Genomic DNA, 8,473 nt, shown 5'->3' with positions numbered 1-8,473 from the left:
GAGCCTGGCACATAGTGAGTGTTCAGTAAATATTCGTCTTAATTGTCACTGTCGGGGTTGCAAAGTATTGGGAAAAATAGAAGTTGAGTCAGTATTTACAAGTCTGATGAGGATAGCAGAAGAGAAAGGGTGGGGTATCACAGAAACACGGAATGGATTTGAATTGGATTTAATTATTCCATATGAAGAGAAATGCAATTGCTTATTCGCGGACCCTCAGAAAGGTCTGGAAAAAACAAGCTGAGAAAGTCACCGCAGAGAGCTTGGTGGGTCCTCCTTGAAACACCCCAAGCACACATGATGGCAGAGCTGTTCATGGGGGGCAGCAGCAGAACAAGGTTGGGTGCATCAGAACCAGGAGAAGCTCAGGATTCAGTGCCAAAGATGACCCAGGAGCAGGACGGGATGATGGCCGGGACCTGCTTTTATGTGGTTCCGAGCAGTCCTAGCAGCTTAAAGGAACTGGGCAGGACAAGCGCAGTGGACAGAAAACAGATGAGGCAGAAGTGACCTTAGCAATGACCTTGCATCCCCTTCGAGCTCCCTGACAAGGAAATCAGCAAAGCTGCAGGATGCAGGAGAACGCAAGTGATAGGAGCCAGGTCCCCTGGGTGCTGTTTGCAAGTTGGGTTCCTGCTTCTGAACCACTGCTTCGCCGCATGCCAACAGAGGAGGAAGCGCAGGGCTGGGGGTGTGGGTTGCAGGAGTGAGGAAACCGCCCCCTCCCCGCCTCACCGTCCTGGCCCAGCCTTACTGTGACGTCAAACCCGCCAAACGGAGCGACGCGGTGGGGGCGGGGTGGGGGCGATTGGTCCACTCCCACCCGACGCCCTTCCAGAGCCCGGTTTGTGGTGTTGTTCTCATGGCACCTTTTCTCTGAGAGCCCAGGAGGAAGGCGTTCCCTCCTCCCTACGCGTGCCGCTTACTGGCTGGTTCGCTGATGGCCCTTCACATTTCCTGGCTGCAGCTGGGATGCGACCTCAGAAGGCAGGCAACCCGTGGTGGGTGGAGGCTCCTCGCCTGAGTCACAGAGGGCATTCCCCACCCGCCCTCTTAACTGCCAAGAAACCAAAAGCCCCCGCTCTCCCTGGGAGACAGTGAAGGGTCCTGCTAAATTCTGTTTAAAACAGGGATTTTTTTTTTCCATTTGAGATTTTTTTTTTTTAATGATCAAGAGGGAAAGACTCTTTTTCCCGATATGGGAACATATGTATATGTATAACTGATTCACTTTGTTATAAAGCAGAAACTAACACACCATTATAAAGCACTTATACTCCAATAAAGATGTTAAAAAAAATAAATTAGTAGCCTCAGAGATATCTATGAAGATATTGCATGTGTAAAATAAGTTCAGCATATTGTGAAGAATGAACAATAAATTCCAATTCAAGGGAAAAAAAAGACTCTTTTTGCCTTTAAGGAGCTAAATTGCTAGATTGTTCAGTGGAAGCTCCCTGCCCCCTGCAAGGACCCTGGATAGGTTAGAGAGAAGAGGGGGGAGGATGGAGAAACTACCCATGGGGCCACATGGACTGTGAACTGGCACTACTTCCCAGCTGTCAGCTCTTTCCAACATTCAGGCGCGCAGCCAGGCCCCAGTTAGCCAATTACAGTGACAGACACTGACAGTCCCTGTCAGGTAACCAGCGTGGCTCCATGGCTCCACCAACACAGTAGGGGCATAGGAAAAGCCACAACCTGAGTTTGATTCCCAACTCCATTATGTATATTCTGTGTGACCTTCAGTGAGTCATACCACCTCTCTGAGCCTCAGCTTTCTCATTTGCAAATTGGAACCAATAATAATGACCTGATAGGATTCCAGGGAAGATTAAATAAGATGAACATATATAAAAAGCTTAACACAGTGCTGAGTCCATCGTAATCACTCCAAACTAGCAGCTTTTAAAGTTTCTATCTAACATGAACATGAGGCTGGCTGCAGAAAGCTTGTCCCTTTAAAAGGAAATAAGGGGGGGCTTCCCTGGTGGCGCAGTGGTTGAGAGTCCGCCTGCCGATGCAGGGGACACGGGTTCGTGCCCTGGTCCGGGGGGATCCCACGTGCCGCAGAGCGGCTGGGCCCATGAGCCATGGCCGCTGAGCCTGCGCGTCTGGAGCCTGTGCTCCGCAACGGGAGAGGCCACAACAGTGAGAGGCCCGTGTACCACAAAAAAAAAAAAAAAAAAAAAAAGGAAAGGAAATAAGGGGCCCAGAATGTGTGTCACTCCCTGGAGTGTGATGACTCAGCTTCTAGAATTCTGGAGGCCACCCTTTGGGAAAATGACAAGGATGCATCTTTGTCTCTCTCTATGTTATTAGTTCCTTAGCTTTAAGACTCTTCCCTCAGATCACTTCCTATTCCCTTTATTACAACAGTAACAAAGGCTGGTAAAGACCCCCAAATAGGTGGGCTGAAAAGTGGTGGTCTGGCAGATGCCTTTGCTTCCTAAGGGAACAGAGGATGTAGGGAATAAAGCATCATAAGGGGTGTGTGGGGTGTGTGTGTGTGTGTGAGGCCAGGCTCCTGTGAATGTACTTCAAGACCAAGTGGAGAGAGAACACAGCACCTCAGCTGACATTTGCAAACACAGCTATTGAGAGGTGTCATCCTCTCTAGCAAGGTCAAAAGACTCATGCCTGCTAACCCAGAGAGGTGGGCATCGCAAGCAGCAAACAAAATCACGCTGCCACTTGGAAACCTGCCAACTGCTGCAATCAGGGTAAAAATAATTGGAAAAGTAAGCCAAGCGTGAATCAGATGCTGTGGCACCGAGTAGAGGTACAGGGCTCTGTTGTCTACCCACCTCTTCCTGCTGAGCCCCCTCCTGTGCTGGCTTCTAGGACATGGTTTCTGCCCAGTGCTGTTCTGGTTGCCGGCCGTCCCTGTCCCCTTCCCTGGCTGCTCATTCCTTTCCCATGCCCTCGGGCTTGGTGCTTGGCATCCTGCTTCTCCCCGCTAATGTATTCCCTGGAGGATTCATCTTTCTTGTGATTCATCCCCACCCCACCACAACCTCACTGCAGCTAACCACCAGGTTAGAACCTCTAGCCTAGAGCCCTCACTGCCACAAGCATGGCTCACAGGCCACTTTCTCTTGGATATTCCTGAGTAAGCCACTGACTCACTGGTTTAATCCATCGACAAATAATTAGTGAGTACCTGCTACATGCCAGGCACTGAAGTAGGTGATAGGGATAGAGAAATGAAACTTACGCTCTATTGGATGTAAAGAAAGAAAATTTTAAAGATATTTTTAACAATTAAAAATTGTGAAAAAATGTTATAAAAAATATAACATGGCCTGGGACTTCCCTGGTGGTCCAGTGATAAAGAATCTGCCCTCCAACGCAGGGGACACGGTTTCGATCCCTGGTCAGGGAACTAAGATCCCACATGCCGCAGGGCAACTAAGCCTGCACACCACAACTACTGAGCCCGCGTGCCACAGCTAGAGAGAAGCCTGTGCTCCACACAGCCCTCACACCGCAATGAAGGTTCCGCGTGTCACAACAAAGATTCCACGTGTCGCAACTAAGACCCAACACAGCCAAAAATAAATAAATAAAAATAAATAAATAAAATTAACATTAGAAAAAAGAATATAACATGGCCTAACATGGACAAAATTGAGGGTTGAGGGAGGGGGAAAAATCTACTTTTTATAAAGTAAGACCACTCTGAGCTGATAGTGTTGAAGCTAACACCTGAGGCAGATGCCTTTGCTTCCTAAGGGAACAGAGGATGTGGGGAATAAAGCAGGAGCTGGGTGTGCAAAGAGTGGGGAGAGATCATTTCAGAAAGATGAAATAACATGAGAAAGGCTCTCAACGATTTCTTTACAAAATAATTTAATTTGTGTGGGGCATGAAATGGAGGGTTTCTAATTTGCTGACTACCAAGCAGAAGTTAAAGGCTGACAGACAGTAGCACCATGATAAAAGATATGTGTCAGCCAGACATCCAAATAATTATCTAAATTGTCCCAACCCTGACATTTATCACCAGCCCTCCCCTTGGAGGTATGTAAGTAGGAAAATAATGAGAAGAAAGTTATTGTGTAATTACCCAGCATGAATTATGACTCCGAGAGGCTATTTCCCAGGGGTGCTTTAGTGTAATTTAGTTCAGCATTATCAGAGTTCAATTTAGTATGACATCATTGGTGCAGAGAAGCTCTGGAACCAGACTCAAAAGAACAAGAGTTTCATCCTGACATTCCTAGTCGAGTGACTATAGATCCTAACCCTGTTAAGACTCGATTGCCTTCTCTGTGATATGGGAATAATCATTCCTATTTTACCTACCTCCCAGGAGAGTTGGAAGAATCAAATAAGACAATGGATATAGAAACGCTTTGCAAACCCTAGAGCACCATTCATGGGAGGGGTCATTCTTCATGTCCTTCACTGAGGTTGAAAGACCCCTTTTGGCTGCATCTGACCAAAGAAAACCTAACTTAAACTGGTTTAAGGAAGAAAAAATTTACTGGCCACAATAATGAAAAAATCTAGAATTAACTAGCTTTAGGTACAGTTTGATCCAGGGGCTCAAATGATACCATCTGTACCCAGATCTCTCTCCATCTCAACTCATCTCTTCTTCATGCTGGGTATCTTCTTAGCTCTTCATGGTGGCTGACAATTGCTCTAGACTTATACCCTCCCAGGTTCAAATCCAGTAGGAAAGAGAGAATGTCTCTCTCTCTCTCTCTCTCAACAATTCAAGGAAAATTATGAACCTCACTGGCCCTAATGGGATTATAGGACCACCCTGGCACTGACCACTGTGTCCCAGGAATGAGGGCCTCCATGAACCATGTCTGAGTCACATGCTCAGCTCTCAAGCAAGAAGCATGTGGACCAAAAGTGGAGAAAAGAAGGATTCCTAGAAAAATCAAGAAAAGATGAAAGGAAGTTGGACAGCAAAACAGCAGCAGAGAACACCTCTCTACCCCCTGTATCCTAACTCCCTCCACACGACGCTCCCAGGTCAGTCTTCGGTGTCTCAGGACCAGCGGTAACTAAAGACTAATGTGATTACAGAACTTGAGAATGGAACTCAACCCTGCTTAAGAATCAAGTTCTGCAGTGTAGCCATTTTTTTCATTTAGCTGCCTTCTTTTCGTTCAATCCAAAGTCACAATCATTCCTTCTACAAATGGTTAAGTTATTCTATAATTTGATTTTTTTTTTTTTTTTTTTTTTTTTGCCTCTAATGCCCTAATGTCTTGATTCCCTCCTCTGGAAATCCTATCAGCTTGTTGATGTTACTTCCTGCATCTCTCCTCTGTCTCTTCAATTTACTTTCTATTTCTTTGTAATTTTTGCTCAATGTTCTGGAATATTTTTTTTAATTTGTTTGTTGAAGTGTGGTTGATTTACAATGTTGTGTTGATTTCTGTGCAGGAGGGTAATTCAGCTGTACACATATATACGTTTTTTTTATGGTCTGGAATATTTACTCAGTTTTATCCTATGGATCATAAATCTGTTCTTTAACTGTCTTCTTTCTGTAATGAGACTTTACGAATGATCTAGTAACTATCAGTCACTGTTCCATTTTTTGAATAACAATATGTCACTTTTCTATGGAACATCCTTGCAAGTCTCCCTGAAGATACTAACTAGATTTTTAGAGGATTTTCTTTATTTCTTCTCTTTTACCTGTTTCGTATGTTTTTAGCTGTTCTTTGCCATCTTGAGAATGACTTGGGTATATTTTTATTCTGCTTATTTGTTTTCCTACTAGCTGGTCTTCTTTGTTTAACAGTTTCTATTACTGAATAAAAGACTGGGTTCATTAAAAAAAAAAAAAAGAATCAAATCTTACAGAAACTCAGAGTGTACAGCTTTCTCTCAAGTCCCCAGAATCCAGCCTACTCTTGAGCATCTCGTGTTTCCTTTCAAAGCCAGTCTGCTACCTTCCACTCTAGGCTGTCCTTCCAGGCAGTAGCTGACACCTGCAAGGACCTGCGTTGTCAGTTTCATCCACTTCTCCTACAAGTATAGATTCCATCCGTTAATCAACAATATTGATTCCATGTCTTTTTTGGCCCTGGCTTCTTCTCTCCTGCCCCACACTTTTTTTTTTTTTTTTTGCAGGCATCTGGGCATATAAAAGATGTAATGGAGCACAAACACATGATAACTGCTTGGGGGTTTTGGGGGGTAATTGCTGGGTGTGCGGCAGGGGAGGGCAGGTCATGGGGAAAGCTTCACAGGGGAGAATTGAGCTGAGGCTTAAGCAATGATTAAGAATTTGCTAGAACAAGAGGAGAGAAGATCATTCCAAGCATGAGTCTTAGGATCCAAAGCTATTTTGCTCTCTCTTTACAAAAAAAGAAAACTCTTTTCTCAACCCAGAAGTTGCAAACCAGTGGCCTGCGGATAGATCAGGCTGACAGATGTGTTCAATTTGGCCCATACAGCATTTTGTAGAATTTAAATTAGTTGCCAACATTTAAAAATGGTGAGATTTTACATAAGAATCTGGGTTTCCAGCTGCTCTTGAAAACTCAGCAGTTCTGGCAGCCCCGGAGCTGAGTCCCCATTGGGGTAGCAGTTGACTAAGTTAAGTGGCACCTGCCCTCTTGAGACAGAGCAGGGGCCACATGACCTGCTGCCTTCCTAGTCCTCCTGTGTCGTTCCTGGCCCTGTTGCCATTTGAGTTTGTGAGCCTGTCTCAACCCAAACAACTAACCACTGACTCTTCAGACTATCTCCCATTATTATTATCATTATATTATATTATATCATATCATATTCAACAATCTAATCTGTTTACATTACTCCCTAACTTAAAAGTTTCCATTGATTCTCCAAATCAACAGAACAAAGTCTAAATACCCAATGCAGACTGGGCTGACCTCGACTCCCCGCCTCTACCTTGTCCACCAATTTCCAAGCCCCAAACCGTCCACTCTGAGTTTTTACCATTTCCTAACCCCATCCTTTCCCATGACTGCATACTCTTCACACATTCAGTCCCTCCACTGGCCAGACTCCCCTCTGCCTTCATTGTCCAGCCGAGGGGTCTCCTTCTCTCTGTAGACCACCCTGACTTTTCTAGGTAAGACTGTCTCTCCCTCCTCGGGGATTCCTTGGCAGCACTGTGTTCCTACCTCGGTTCCAGCACCTGCCATGTTTCTCTCTAATTATCTGTTTACAAGGCTGCCTCCTCCACACCCACCCAGACTGAGATCCTTGAAAGCAGAGACCATGTCTGATTCATCTCTGTAGATTCAGCACCTTTCTGTAGACCTTGGCAGATATCAGATACTCAATAAATTCTTGTTAAATGAATGAAGAAGGGAACAAACACACCGGGAACAAATTGGCATGTGTTCATGGAATGTCACACCTCAACAATTGTAATGAAAGAAATCCTTCCCATTGAAGCTTTTCTGTCTACTCTCTCACAAGGAACCCCCTTCTCTGGATCCCAGTAGAAACAGTAGTCTATGATAGATCTTAGGTACGTTATTAGAGGAAGCTAGGAGGAAGGTCGGATCCCTTGGGTGTTGACAGACAGAATTACAGAGCCAGAGAAGGCCTCGGCACTGGTCTCTGACTCTCTAGCCCCTGGTAGCTACATGCACCAGAGCTCTTGAAGTAGTGACTCAGGCCCCAACACCAACTTTCATCCTGGCAGACAGTAACTCCACAGCTGAGACACCCCAGAGAAAAAGGTCTAGGATAAGTTATTACTTTATCATTCAATTCCAGCCACACTTGGCCTACTTGCTTTTCCCTGAACACACTAAGCATCCTCCTGCCTCAGGACCTTTGCACTTTCTATTCCTTCTGCCTGGAATTCTCTTCTCCAGTGTGTTTACAGGGCCTACTCCCTTACTTTTTTCAGATATAAGAGCACATTTAATCTTATTACAAAAGCCTTCCCTCATCAAAAATGTAAAACCGTAAAACTGGCCCCCATGCCTTGTCACTCCCGACCCTCTACTCTGCTTTAAGGGAGAACCGTAGGAACCAGGGCGCTAGGGACTAGAGAGAGCCAGGACCTAATGTCATCAAGACCCTCTCCTCTCTCCTCTTCATCTCTTATGTTTATTTGTTCTGCTCGGCTCCATTCTTTTCTTTCTCTACATGAAGAAGCAGTCATGAGTCACATCCTTCAAGCTCATAACTGAAAAGAGAAGGGATCTTTCCCACTCATCCTGGTGAGAATAATCTCAAAGAAATACCCTGATTGGCCTGGTTTGGCTCACATAACAATCCCTAAGCCATTACCACTGCAAAAGGATGTATGTTTTTGTGGGTCGGGTGTGGGTCTTGACCCAGGATTGGCTCTTACAGGGTCTGTTTGGTTTGGTTCATACCCAACCTGTCACTATGACCAGAGGAAGAAAAGCTCAGGCCTGGGTCATACGCAGACTTGGAGCCAGGAGTGGAGTGAATGCCATCTGAACCGTGTGGTTAAGGATGGGCGAGTGGAAAATCAAGGTGTAATCGC

This window comes from Mesoplodon densirostris, chromosome 7, assembly GCF_025265405.1.
Source record: "Mesoplodon densirostris isolate mMesDen1 chromosome 7, mMesDen1 primary haplotype, whole genome shotgun sequence".
In the NCBI taxonomy this organism is placed as follows: Eukaryota; Metazoa; Chordata; class Mammalia; order Artiodactyla; family Ziphiidae; genus Mesoplodon; species Mesoplodon densirostris.
The sequence above is the reverse complement of the archived record's forward strand: the minus strand, read 5'-3'. Positions refer to the sequence as shown.